Here is a 13861-nt window from a genome sequence, read left to right as displayed (position 1 = left end):
CTCTGAAAAGATCATTGGGTTGATTAGGTATTAAAATTTCAAGAGATTCACAAAACATTACAGGTTATTGCTGCTGCCCTTGGCTTCCTTCAAGATCGGTTGTTATCAAGCTTTCTAAAGCTACAAATCTTTCACACAGTTCCTCATGTTGTGTTGACTTCCAACCTTAAAATTATTTTCACTGGTACTTCATAACTGTAATTTTGACACTGTTATAAATTATAATGTATATATCTGATATTCAGGGTATCTGATAACATAGATACATAGTCACAGTTCTCTGTGAAAAGCTTTTTGACCTCTCCCAAAGGGGGTCACGGCCCACAGATTGAGAACCATTGTTCAAGAGGCTGAAGATAAGTTCCTATTGTCAAAGACACCACATTCTTCATACTCAGGATCTGGAGGAGCTGAGCTGGATCTGATGTAAAAGTTTCCTCCCTGAGGGCTAGCTCTCATAGTAGTAGAAAGTGCCATACAAGTTCCCAAGGGAGGGAAGCAATCAGTCATCCTATGCAGCTCTTATGCTTATGGACTACACTAACAAGCAGAATGGCACACACACACTTTGGCAGTAGCCAACAGGTCTCTAATTGAACTCAAGGTATGTACACCAAGACGAAACCATGTCTGGTATTGGAAACCTAGCCAAACATCCAGGTTTAATGTCATCATAGATCTTGAATGAGAATCTACAACCTCCCCTTTATTAAGCCAGAATGATTCCCAACTACACTCTAAATATTTATCCTTATACCTACAGATAAATATAAGTCTCAACTCTCAAAAAAGAAACATGTATTTGCATTGTAGACTAATATAAGAAACCACAACTAACAAAATGCTGAGAACAAGTGATAATGTTCTCAACTGATATAGCTACAATAAAACACCTGCACCTAAGGCTCAGGGATCATAGCAGAAAAGGGGCAGAAGAATTTTAAAATTCAGAGGAACAGAACATTTGCTGTGAGATTGTGACTCCTAGAAATGTCAGAGGAGCTATGTCCATAAATTTTCACCACCATGACTGCTTAAATAAGACCCGAACAAAGGTGACCCTAATAATTATGTTAATATGGAATGGGTTAATTTCATAGGGCCCAACACTAGACAAAGAACAATAGGCAACTAAGGAATGCTGAGAGCAGGGGAAATAGTTTTCTCCAGGGAGGAACACACCAATTGGTTATCAAATACCAAGTGACCATCATTGAAAACATTGACACATAAATAATATTATATAAACTGAGCAGGTTATATTAATATATTTAGGTATATGCAACAAATTTAAAGAAAAAGAGGTCATAAATTTGAAAGCTAGGGGGTACATAGGAAGGAGTAGGAGAAGAAAAAGTGTGGTGGTTTGAATAGGTATGACCCCCATAGACTCATGTGTTTGAATTCTTGGCCTACAGGGAGTGGCACTATTAGGAGGTATGTCCTCGTTGGAGTAGGTATAGCCTTGTTGGAGTAAGGGTGTCACTGGGGGTGAGCTTTCAGGTCTCAGATGCTCAAGTTGTGCCCAGTGTGAGAGTCTTTGGGTCCAGATATAGAACTCTGAAGTCTTTCTCCAGTGCCAAGTCTACCTGTACACCTCCATGTCCTGCCATGCTGATAATAAACTATACCTCTGAAACTGTAAGCCACCCAGCTAAATGTTTTCATTTATAAGAGCAGCTGTGGTTACGATGTCTCTTCACAGCAATAGGAACCCAAGACAGAAGTAAAGGGAGAAGTGACAGTAATATTTTAATTCCATTTTTTTTTTCAGTTTTGATGGCCTTATTGGGAGACAGTAGAAATTAAGAGATGGAATGTCATTAGAGGAGGTAGAACAGAGGGGGGCATACCTTTGGGCATGTCATGTTCCTAGACCCTTCTTACTATTTACTCTCTCTCTCTGCTTCTTAGATACCATGGGGTGAGCAACTCGGCCCCACCACACTTTCACCACCACCAGGCTCCTACCTTGTCATAGGCCTCTACAAGCAAGGCCTGAGAGCTTTGGCCTGAGGGCCAAATAATTATTTCTTTTGTTAAGTTGATTTTTCAGATATTTTGGCATAGATGTAAAACTGATTCATACACAAAAATGAAAGAACTGGCTAGTATGGTGGTGTAGTAGGTTCTTCTGTTTATGTGTTGCTTTCATTGGTTGAATAAAGAAACTGCATTGGCCTAGTTGATAGGACAGAACTCAGGTAGGCAGGGAAGGCAGAACAGAATTATGGGAGGAAGAAAGCAGAGACTGACAGATGCCATGAATCTCCAACCTGAGACAGATGTAGGTTAGAATCTTGCCAGTAAGCCACAGTCATGTGGTGATACACAGATTTCATAGAAATGGGTTAATCAAGATGTGAGAGTTAGCCAATAAGAGGTTAGAGCTAATGGGCCAGGCAGTAATTCAATTAATACAATTTCTGTGTGGTTATTTCGGGTATAAGCTAGCTGGGCAGCTGGGATGAAAAGCAGGCCCACTCCTCCTACTACAGTATGGTGGTTATATTTTAATTTTTCCCAGGAACTAGTTTATTGTCTTCCACAGCAACTGTACCACTAAAAACCAAGAGTGTCTTGAATGAATACTTTACATTGGTATGGACTTCGGTTTATTGATACAAATTTAAGGTAAATTTTGTTTTATGTATATTTCTATTCTTATTTAAGATATTATATTTATATAGCTCATTAAACATGTAATATATAATTAAAATTACAGACTAATAGTGAGTCATCTATAACAGTTAAACTTGTAGTCATGTTAGTTAGCTTTTCTAGATATACAGAGATATATTTCAAATGGATAGGTATTCTTCAAACCTTTCAAAGACCTACAGAATATGGTGTTTAAAATGTTTTAATAACTTAGACTTTTCTCAACAGTGAGACATATCTGCTTCTGGCAGCACCAATTACTTAAGAGAGATTGATGGATATTGAAAAAATTCATTATGGAATTTGCCTTCAATGTAGCAAGGAGAGCCATTTAGGTTAAAAACTTCTCTTGCCTGGTCTATTTGATAATATGCTGTGTGAACTGAACATGCAGGACCCACAGAAAAGTGACTGCTAAACTTTCCAAAAGATGGGATGGTTTTTCAGGGTTCCTGTTTCATAGAAGAAACGGCAAGCCATTCTGCAGTACAAAGAAGAAAGCAATTGATGAACTTTGCCAGTACAAGGCAGAACAGATCTTCAAATTTCCTGCTTCACTGAAAACTCTGCCAGATATTATAGGCCTATAGGCTGAAGATGGATTCCCCAATGTTACAAAAGAAATTTCGGTGACTATCCAAGCAATGAAATATCTCTATCATTTCTAGAACTTTGGAAGTTGCTTACAATATACTTTCTGCTTACTTAGGTAATATTAAATCCTTCTGGGGTCTTTGATGGAGTTGAAGACTAGATACTTATAATTATATTTTTCCTTAGTTATGATAAAAGATAAATTAGATATAAAATTTTAGATTCACAAAGATAGGTTAGATGATAAAATCTTTTCCTTAATTTGCCAAATGTAAATGGACTAAATATTGTAACTGTAATTCTTGCATGATAACTGTTTTGTATATGTAATTTTACTATATTAAAGTTAAAACCTTCCTTTTTAATTAAATAGAAAAGGAGATGATGTAGGATGTCCTTCTGAATATGTGTTTCTTTATTGGTTGATGAATAAAGCTGTTTTGGCCAATGGCTTAGCAGAGTAAAGCCAGGTGAGAAATCTGAACAGAGATAAAGAGAGAGAGTAGGTAGAGTCAAGGAGATGTCATGTAGTTGCTGAAGGAGAAAGATGGTAGAACATTACCAGTAAGCCATAGTGTCATGGCTATACACAAATGAATAGAAATGGATTAATTTAAGATGTAAGAGATAGCTAGGAATATACCTCTGCCATTGGCCAAACAGTGTTGTAATTAATACAGTTTCTGTGTGATTATTTGGGTCTGGGCAGCTGGGAAACAAAAGTGAAGTCCCTATCAAAAGTACAATGGTTTACAAAGTCTCTGCAACCTTGCCAACACTCATTAATTTCCAGTTTATATTGTAACCTTCTAATGTGTGTGAGGTAATAATTCATTGTGGTTTTCAGCTTATTCTTATTTTCCTAGCTTGCTTGAACATCTTTTCTTCCCACAGATTAAACCTTTGCATATATATGTTATTTGGACATTAAAATATCTTGTGGTGTTCTAAACTTTTGCTTTAATGTCTGCATTTTCAGAGACAAACAAACAGACAAATAAAAAAACCCAAAAAATTCAGGATGTGTATACATTCCTCCTTCCAAGAATATAACTTAATAATCAACAAAATACTGCTAGATTCTAATTGATAAACTAGATGGTTTTATGTATTTGCCTTGTTACTATTTACTAATCTGAAAAGGAAGGTGAATAATAACTAATGCTTCATTTGAGGAAGCTGTTGAATGAAAGTGCTTAGTGTATGAACATATATTGTTCAATGTAAAGCTCTGCAATGGGAAATCATTACCTCAACTCATCAACATCTGCACTAAAAGCCCTGTACTTTCTGAAGCAGCATGTCAATGAACAGAAATAGAGTTTTAGGGTTAGAGTCCCTCACTGTTAGGGCTGTGTGACCTTGGAAGATGCATTAAGGTCTTCATCTCAGTCTACAACACAGATAACAACTGAGGTTTTCATCACCTGTGTCATGGTGCATGGTGATCACTTGAATGTTGCCTCTGATGATCACTCACTCTGATTGTGTGACTTTTGCACATCTTGACTGTGGACTCTCAGCAATGGACATCAGTGGAATGAGAACAATAAGATGTCCAGAGAACAGTTGCTCAAAATTGCCCAGTTCTTTCTGACTGAGAATCTTTTCTAGTTTCTATTAGTATATACCAATCCCTCCTTCTGTAGTCAACATGATCATCATGGAGGACTGAAAATGTTGTCTGCCCATCACTGATGAGGACCAACTACTGAAATAAGACAACAAGGTCAGATTTAGACCTAAGATCAGAACTAGCCAGTGACCAAGCTAAAGAGTGGTGTCATGTGTGCTGTGCCTCTGAAGATCAAAAGGGCAATATGTTTGCCTGTACTGAACAAGGACAGCCCTTTGCATGTACTGACCCAGTGTTTCTCAATTGGAGGAAGAAGTGACCTATTACCCAAGTTATCTCTCTGTCCCTCAACATTAAGTAAATACTGTTTTCATTTTAATTATAAACAAAACATGGGAATATATCATCACTCTAAAAATTGAAATGCGTAGAAAGTGGCATATAGAAAGAGTGAAAACTCTCTTCACACATGTCACCTTTTTGTTTTTTTTTTGAGACAGGGCTTCTATGTGTGCCCCTGGAACTCACTCTATAGACCAGGCTGGCCTCAAACTCACAGAGATTCGCCTGTCTCTGCTTTCTGAGTGCTGGGATTAAAAGCCTATACTACTACTGCCTGGCCTGCCTCCTTATTCTTAACCCACTCCACTCCTCTTTCCAGTTACCACAAGGAAAGTTTCATCATTCCTTATTGCATCTTTATAGTTATTCATATAGATATGGTTTTAATACATGAAAAATATTCATACTATACTTTTGGTTCTTCAATTTACTCATTTTAGTATAATACTTAAAAATAAGAAATAAAACCTCCTTCTGTCTCTGCACCTGAAGATATTCATACTATACTTTTGGTTCTTCAATTTACTCATTTTAGTATAATACTTAAAAATAAGAAATAAAACCTCCTTCTGTCTCTGCACCTGAAGATTCTAGTTGCAGCTGATATGCAATGTCTACCATGTGCAGGGGACATCAGTGCTTGATGTGAGTTAATTAATCTAATGCTCAAAATAACTGATGGAATGTGGTATAAATGGAAGACTCAGCAACCCACCCAAAATGTTCAGTGACTTGCTAGAGCTTGAAAGTTATTAAATAGCATCACTTGTGACTATAGTTGATTTGGGATGACCTTGTCCTTGGCAGTCATTTATTGGTCACTATCATCCCTGCATTACTGATCCCGCAGATTGTTTAATAATATACTCATTATGCTCATTTCCGAATGGGGAGACTTACCCATCTCTACACTTTACAAACATCTTTTCTGACTGATATAGGAGAGGTCCTTACTCAAATATTTACATTGTTGATGCAATATTCTTCCTAAGATATTCTAGAACTTTTGCATGGGTTCATAAATAAATAATGTTGCTCAGCCCCCTTTTAAGCCTATCGTGTAGCTCATTATCAGTTAAATTATGATGCCTGTTTTAGAAGATATTTAAGACCTTACTTTCTCATTGATGTGAACTCTTTCCTTCATATGCAAAAAACAATGAATTTGTTGTTTCAAGAAATATAAAAATCAATGAGAAAGATTTAAAGGAGCAATTAATGAGATAATGTCTAGAAAGCAGTTTGAACCCCTGGGAAGAAACCTTTTACATCCATAGAATGTTCTTACCCTTCTGTTTGCTCAGGAGCCATAAATATGGTTGAATTCTTCTGTGAAACAAGCATGTGGAGGTTGGGACAAAGGAAGAATGAATATTTTGTCTTCAGGTGTCATGGAGTTGTTTGTTTGTATCCATTTGAATATTTATTTATAGTTACATTAGTCTGTTAGATTCTGTTAGAAAGGTGTTTGAGAATTCCTAGGTTTAAAGAAAATAGCTTCTAGCTGTCACCTTCTTTGTCATCCCTGAGACTGAAAACTTTCCTATTGTTCTAAAATTAGATCATCATATTTAGGTTGACTTTAAGTCATTTCTCAAGAGTTCTTTACTTGTACCACACATTCCTTTATTGACTTTGTGATTTATTTAATGGGCACAGGATTTCCTTATGCCATCCATCCTCCTGTCTAGGACACTGTCCCTAAGTTACAGACAGATGCAGAAAAACCAAACAAGATACAAAATTCAGAGTCAACTTGCCTGTTGATTTATCTTTATTTATATCTATCTATTTATATTTGGCTACATTTATCCATTATTCTTTATCTGCCCCAAACAAAGCAAGGACAACAAAGAATTGTGTTAATAGCACCCTTCTAACTGTGGAAAATTCTCCTCTGTAGACAAACCCTAATGATGGATAGGTTGAACTATAGTCAAGAGCAGAGATTCTCTGGTTTTAACGTTCACACCAGCCATCTAAGGGGCTCATTAAGCATGTGAATGAGATTCAGTATGTCATGGAGGAACTGGGAATATCACACTTCTAACCATCTCTCAGGAGAAGCTAAAGCCATGGATTCATATGGCAGACCTCAAAATGCAAGCATCTAGTAATGCGTAAAATGTTTAGATGAAAAACATCATTGTTTGAATTGAGCTCTATGGTTGGAGAAAACGAAGGTGTCCAGAATACACAAAGTTCACCTCATAAGTTAGAATACGCTCCAGAGGAACTTTCCAGAGTGCGGCAATTAGAGCAGTCAGCTTGCCAGATCAGCTGTCTGAACATGCAATGTGGCTGTGAAGCTTAGGTGACAGTGGAAGGAGAATTTTTTGCTGCAGAACTCAATGCAAATATTTCAATGGCCTTCACAGCCATTGTGAAGTGTATCACAGGCTTTATAGGGAACAAAAGTAACTGCTGACTATGCAAGCATTTTGTAAACAATCTCCACCAATCCGTAGTTACTGCTGTTTCGAAAAAAGATTCCAGGACCTCCTTTTAGCAGGTAAAGAAATATTCAGACGTCTGAGGCACCTGGTTACATTTCGAGCAATCTGAAACTTCTTGAAGTTGAGGAGTATTTTGATTTGAACCTACCAATTAAGAAGTCTCACCCAGTAAAGGCCGTGGATGAACTCCATATTTCCAACACCCTGAGACCTAAAACACCCTGGTCCTTAGCATTTTAGATGAGGGGTACTCAGCCTGTAACAAGGGATGTAAAAATAAATCAGAAAACATGGAAAATGAAAGAAGGAAAAATCATTCCTAATGAAAGGCACCTTCTGTGTGATTGTTATTATTCTGTTCAATCTACTTATTTTTTTTATATAGCAGGTACTACATACAGCAATCTATTAAAAATTGACAACTTTTTAAGGCTGTACCTTAAATAGTCTACATATTTTATAACTTTTTATCTTAAGTGTTCTTTACAATCAATATTATTTGAAAGTATTTGTAGCATCAGGGTAGTTCACACAGAATTTTGAGTGTTCCTTTTGTTATAATGGCCACATTTTCTGAGCTGTCCTGCAGTTGTCATTAAATGATCGACAGTTATAACCTTTGACATATATTGACAAATTGCTTTCCTAGAGGGCTGAACCAATTTTTATGTCACTAGCAGCATGTGACAGCACCAGTTTTAAACTCAAATGTCATTTCGCTGTGTTCTTTTAGGGGCCGCTAATCTAGCCCTCCCCACTCTCTCTCCACTACATACCACTTTAGGTCTTGAATGACTTGTATGGCATCTGAAATTGTCTTACTTGATGTGTAAACTTGTGCTATGTCTCTCTCTCTCCCCTTCTAGAAAGTTCCCTAGCAGTAACAGTTATTGACGGACAGATATGCTCACTTCAGCGGGAGGGAGGTGTGCTTGATTCTTCCCATGTAATTTGTTTTCAATACTTCTGTTAGTTACCCATCAGTTCCCATTCCCCTTTGTGAATTGTTTAAGGCAAGGCATATGCGAATCTTAGAGTAAACCGTAATATAACCGATACTAGCCACAGTGTCCTGTGAGACATTGACTTGGTATGTTCTTGATATGCAGTGTGCCTATACTGAAGACATGCATGCCTACCAGGGAGACTAGGGGTCGTGAAGAAAGATGGATGAAATGAGGAAGGTGGAAGAAGAGCTATGTTTAGAAAGAGCTTGAAAAGCTGGGCAGTGGTGGCGCACTCCTTTAATCCCAGCCCATTGGAGACAGAGGCAGGCGGATCTCTGTGAGTTCGAGGCCAGTCTGGTCTACAGAGCGAGTTCCAGGACATCCAGGGATACACAGAGAAACCCTCTCTTAAAATACTAAAAAAAATTTTTTAGAAGTTGAACACATGTTGGTTAGGGGAAAGAAAGGCAGGTGATATTGTCTCTCGGGGAGCATTTGACCATGGTCAGCAGATACTTTTACTGGAAGAGAGAGGCTATTCATTAGGTATAAGCCAGAGACAGTTCTCAACAACACACTCCTTTGGTCCAGAGTGGAACACAGGCTTCATATTGCTGATAAATCCCACATGTGGCTCATATAAAGTGCATTCATGATTGAGAACCACCAGAACTTGTGAGAAATTATTCTTAAATAAACATTGGCTAAAAATAACTTGGAACATTTGAAAACATAGTCTTATTCTCTGATCCTTAAATTATACCCCCCCCCCGACTACAATTTCTTCATTTAAATACATTGAACTGCTGAAGCTGGCACCATTGATTAAGAGCGTTAGTGATTGTGTGTGTGTGTGTGTGTGTGTGTGTGTGTGTGGTGAGACTACTCCTGGGGAGTGTGAACAAACATCTGCTCACCCCAGACAGCAAACTGACCACAGGGCAAGGTACAGATACCACCAAAGTTCAACTGGTGAACCAGTGAGTTGTTTTATTTTTAAAAAACTTTTTATTTATTCTTTGTGGTTAACACATCATGCATCTTGATCACACTCATTTCCCCATTACTTCAGATCCACCCCTCTGCTGTGCCTCCCCCCACAAAAAATAAGATTTAAGAGAAAAGAAAAAACAGAGAAACAAAGAAATAGAAATTTCTCATTGTGGCAGCCGTAGTGTGACACATGAGCCACACCACACCCTTTAGTCCGTTTACCATTGCCTGCAAGTATCATTGCAAAGAGTCACTGCTCTGGTTTGAGGCCTCTGGTTTCTGCTGCACTATCAATACTGGGCCCTCACTGGGAATCCTCTTGGATAGTCTGCTGTTCCTGGTATCATGGAGATCCTGCAGCTTTGGATCTGTGTGGCCAATGCCTTCACTTGCTCTAGAAGATTATAGATGAGGTGACTTGGGGATGGGCCATCTCATAGCCCTGGTTCTGGGCTGGGTGGTTGCAGGGTTGATCAGCCTGCCAGCTGTCCCCCATCCTCACATCAGCTCTCCAGTACTGTCCCAGCTAGTTTACCCTATGCAACAGGGAGCAAAGGGTAGGGCTAGTTTGCCTGCTTTCACGTCCTCAGAGCCGACTCACCCACACTTACACCACCAGGGCCAGCTCTGCTGTGCTGCCCAGGCAAGAGGTTGGGGCTTCTCTCCCTAGTACTGCTGCTGGTAAGAGGCAGGGACAGCTTTCCCATGCTCATGACCTCAGGGCCGCCTTGCCCACCTGCCACAGGTGGTGAGGAGGCCTCTCCCTTGCCCATGCCACCTTATGGCAGATGAGAGACAAGGACAGATTTCTCATACTCATATTCTCAGGGCAGACTCACCCTAGGCAAGCTTGTGGGTCTCCTTCTCCTGCTCAGCCTGGAATCAGTGAGTTTAATTGGGGTTACTTACAGGAACAGACATGACTCAAAGACAGCTGTATCACCAAAGCCTACCCACATGGCTTCCAAAGGGCTAGGAACTAGGAGCACACTGCACAGTCTGCAATAATAAAAGATTGCTCAGCATTAGACACTTAGCAAAGAGTAGAACAAGATAATTTGCTTGTTCCTGGTTTACATCCACTTTAAATAGATGTTCCTGAAACAAGTAGAAGATTTCCTATATGAATTAGGTAGTAGATGATACTGTGGAATTATTGTTAATTGTACAGAAGGAATGGGGGAATTTTTAATTCTATTTTAGCATCTATAGTTTAGATGTGTTCAGTACAATTGGAAGCTGCAGAATGATGGATCTGGGATTTGTACATCCAACTTGGGTTTGGTAGCTAGGTCCATGAAGCAAGCATGTCAAAGCCTGAATGATGATAATGATGATGGAATTTTTAAAGATTATCTAGTATACGTGAGGAGAATGAGTTAGAATGGCTGGTTAGCTTTCCATTGCTGTGACAATATAACTGAGTTCATCACTGACAGTGAGGAAAGGTCTGTTTAAACACATGCTTTCAGGGCCGCGTCGTGGTTAGCAACCCCTCCATTGTGGACCCGTGATGAGCCAGAGCAAGACAGTGGAAAGCACAGGCTGCATTTTCTCTACAGAACCACTCAGTATGATAGATTTACCTCACACACTGTAGCTTGTGCCCTCCAGAGAATTCGCTGAGGGGAGACTTTGAGAATTTGCTTTTTCAAGCAAGATTCATGAGCTCTGAATTCCTTTTAGGCTTCCATAGAGAAAGAGTGATTCTTTAATTGAGTCTACTTCATTAATTGTGGCATAATAGCTCCTCAGTTCCTTCAGAAAAAAAACAGTGAGTGAGTGTGTGTGTGTGTGTGTGTGTGTGTGTGTGTGTGAGCCCCGAGTGGTTACAGGGGTAAAGGGACATGTGTACTAATTTAGACTAAATGAAATCAAATTAAGATTGTTTTTCTGATTAAAATTAGAAATGGCTGAAGGACTCATGCTAGTAATTGGAGGACAATCTCATTGAGCATGTTTATTGTCAGCATCATCACTTATCATGTGTGAAGGGGAAACATGGAACTTGTCTCAATTAATAAAGAAGCTAAGTTTCTACAAGGAAGAATGTAGCTTTAGTGAAGTTCTTTCCCTATCATGTGCTAATATTAATGGAATATTGCCTATTTAGTGACATTGGTCAGAAAAGTTAAATCACTCAAAATCTTTTTACTTTCAAACTCTTAAAGAATTCAATCCTTCAAAAGACAAAGTGCAAGGGACTGGGGAGATGGCTCATTGGGTAAAGCACTTATTCTGCAAGCCTGGGGAACTGAATTTGAATCCATGGAGTCCACATAAAGACAAGAGCATAGTATACATGTTGCAACCTCAGTGCTCTTGTGGTGACATGGTGATCATGGGCAAGAGAACACCCCTGGAAGTTCACAGCCCCCTTAGCCTAGTACATGCAGTGATGAACAACAAAAAAGAGATTATGTCTCATACTCGGTGAAAAATTATCAATGATACCCAAGATTATCCTCTGGCCTCTGCATGTTACACATGTACATTCAAACACACACACACACACACACACACACACTGCATACACACACTGCACACACACACACTGCACAATATACTGAACAAACATACATACTACACACACCATGTGCACGTACACACACACTGTACACACAGACTGTTGTGGAATGATCTTTCTGTACCATTGTGAATATATATGTGCTGTGAATATGTATTCTTCTCATTGAGGCAGGATAAGGTTAGGTGGAACAATTAAACTGAGAACTTGGATGAGGAGGGGTGGAGTCAGGGAGATGTCAGTCAGCTGACAGAGGAACAAGATGTATTAGAGCACAGGTAAAGCCATGAGACATGTTGCAAAACACAGATGAATAGAAATGGGTTAATTTAGAAGTAAAATCTAGTTAGTAATAAACTTAAGCTGTTTGTCCAAACATTTTGTAATTAATATTAAACCCCTGAGTGATGATTTAAAAGCAGCTGAGGGATGGAGTAGGACAGAGAAACCCCCATTTACACACACAGCACACATTCACACACACACACACACAAAAATATTTATACTCACAACTTTTAAACATGTACCTTCAAGTTTTATATTAGTCAGTATTTCTGTTGCTTTGACAAGTATCTGACAGCAAGCAATTTAAGAGAAGGGAGTTATTTTGGCTCACAGTTCAAGGTACTCACTCCATCCATCATGGAGGGGAAGGCATGTCAGCCATGTGAGGCTGCTGGTCACAGTCAGTAATCAGAGAGTAGACAGGAAGCAGGTGGGCTTCTAAGCCTTAATTAAGGATTGACCAGATAACTCACTTCCTTTGCAAGGCTCCACCTTCTAAAGGCTCCATAGCCTCCCCATCAGTGCCACTCACTGCAGACCAAGTGCTCCATGAGCCTATGGAGGACAATTTTCACTCAATCTACAAGTATTCAATCATTCTGTCTCTGTGAGTATTCTGTTTTAGATTCTATTTGATTTTTTTTTTTATATTTGTGCTTGATGTATGCCCTGGTTTGAGTATGACTTATCACATCAAAGTCCAAGCTTAGGTTAGTTACTCAAGACTACAGTCATTTGGAAGAAAGTTCAGAAGGTGTTTGGGTCATGAGAAAGGACTTAAACTTAAAACCCGATTTCTAGCCGGGCTGTGGTGGTGCATATCTTTAATCTCAGCACTTGGGAGACAGAGGCAGGCAGAACTCTGTGAGTTTGCAGTCAAGCCTGGTGTATAAGAGTTAGTTCCAACAGCTAGGGCTGTTTTTATACAGATAATACCTGTCTCAAAACAAACAAACAAACAAACCTTATTTCTAGAAAAAGTGTTCTCAGGATTGATTTGATCACCACAAAGCATGCTATTATAAAACAAGGTTGCTCCTCCACTCATGTCATGTTCTTTAGGGCATGACTGCTTGCCCTTTACATGTTTGTAGAAGGAGCAGCGGACTGCATTCCTGCCATCCAGCTCCCGGCTGCCCGACTAGCTCAGTCGGGAGAGCATGAGACTTTTAATCTCAGGGTCATGGGTTCAAGCCCCACGTTGGGTACCATTTGTAGAACCCCATTTGTAGAAGGAGCTGTGGGCTGCATTCCTGCCGCCTGGCTCCGGGGTGCCTGGCTAGCTTATTCCCCGAAATAACAACACACAAATTGTATTCATGCAAACACTGCCTGGCCCATTATATCTAGCCTCTTCTTGGCTAACTCTCACATCTTGCTTAACCCATATTTAGTAATCTGTGTAGCACCACAAAGCAGTAGCTTACCGGGAAGGATTCTAGCCTACGTCCATCTTGGGCCAGAGCTTCATCACGTCTGC

At 39.4% G+C, this 13861-nt stretch overlaps 1 protein-coding gene and 1 non-coding gene across 2 annotated transcripts in view; both read left to right on the top strand.

Annotated features, from left to right (window-relative positions):
• Positions 1–13861, top strand: part of LOC130871955 (small nuclear ribonucleoprotein Sm D2-like) — a 70278-nt gene that overhangs the window by 11966 nt on the left and 44451 nt on the right. The gene's annotated exons all lie outside the window — the stretch shown is intronic.
• Trnak-uuu (transfer RNA lysine (anticodon UUU)) lies at positions 13517–13589 on the top strand. Its single transcript has one exon. It is a non-coding gene; the product is annotated as a tRNA-Lys (tRNA).

This window comes from Chionomys nivalis, chromosome 1 (assembly GCF_950005125.1).
Source record: "Chionomys nivalis chromosome 1, mChiNiv1.1, whole genome shotgun sequence".
NCBI classification, from domain to species: domain Eukaryota; kingdom Metazoa; phylum Chordata; class Mammalia; order Rodentia; family Cricetidae; genus Chionomys; species Chionomys nivalis.
This window is presented reverse-complemented; position numbering and strand designations above follow the sequence as displayed.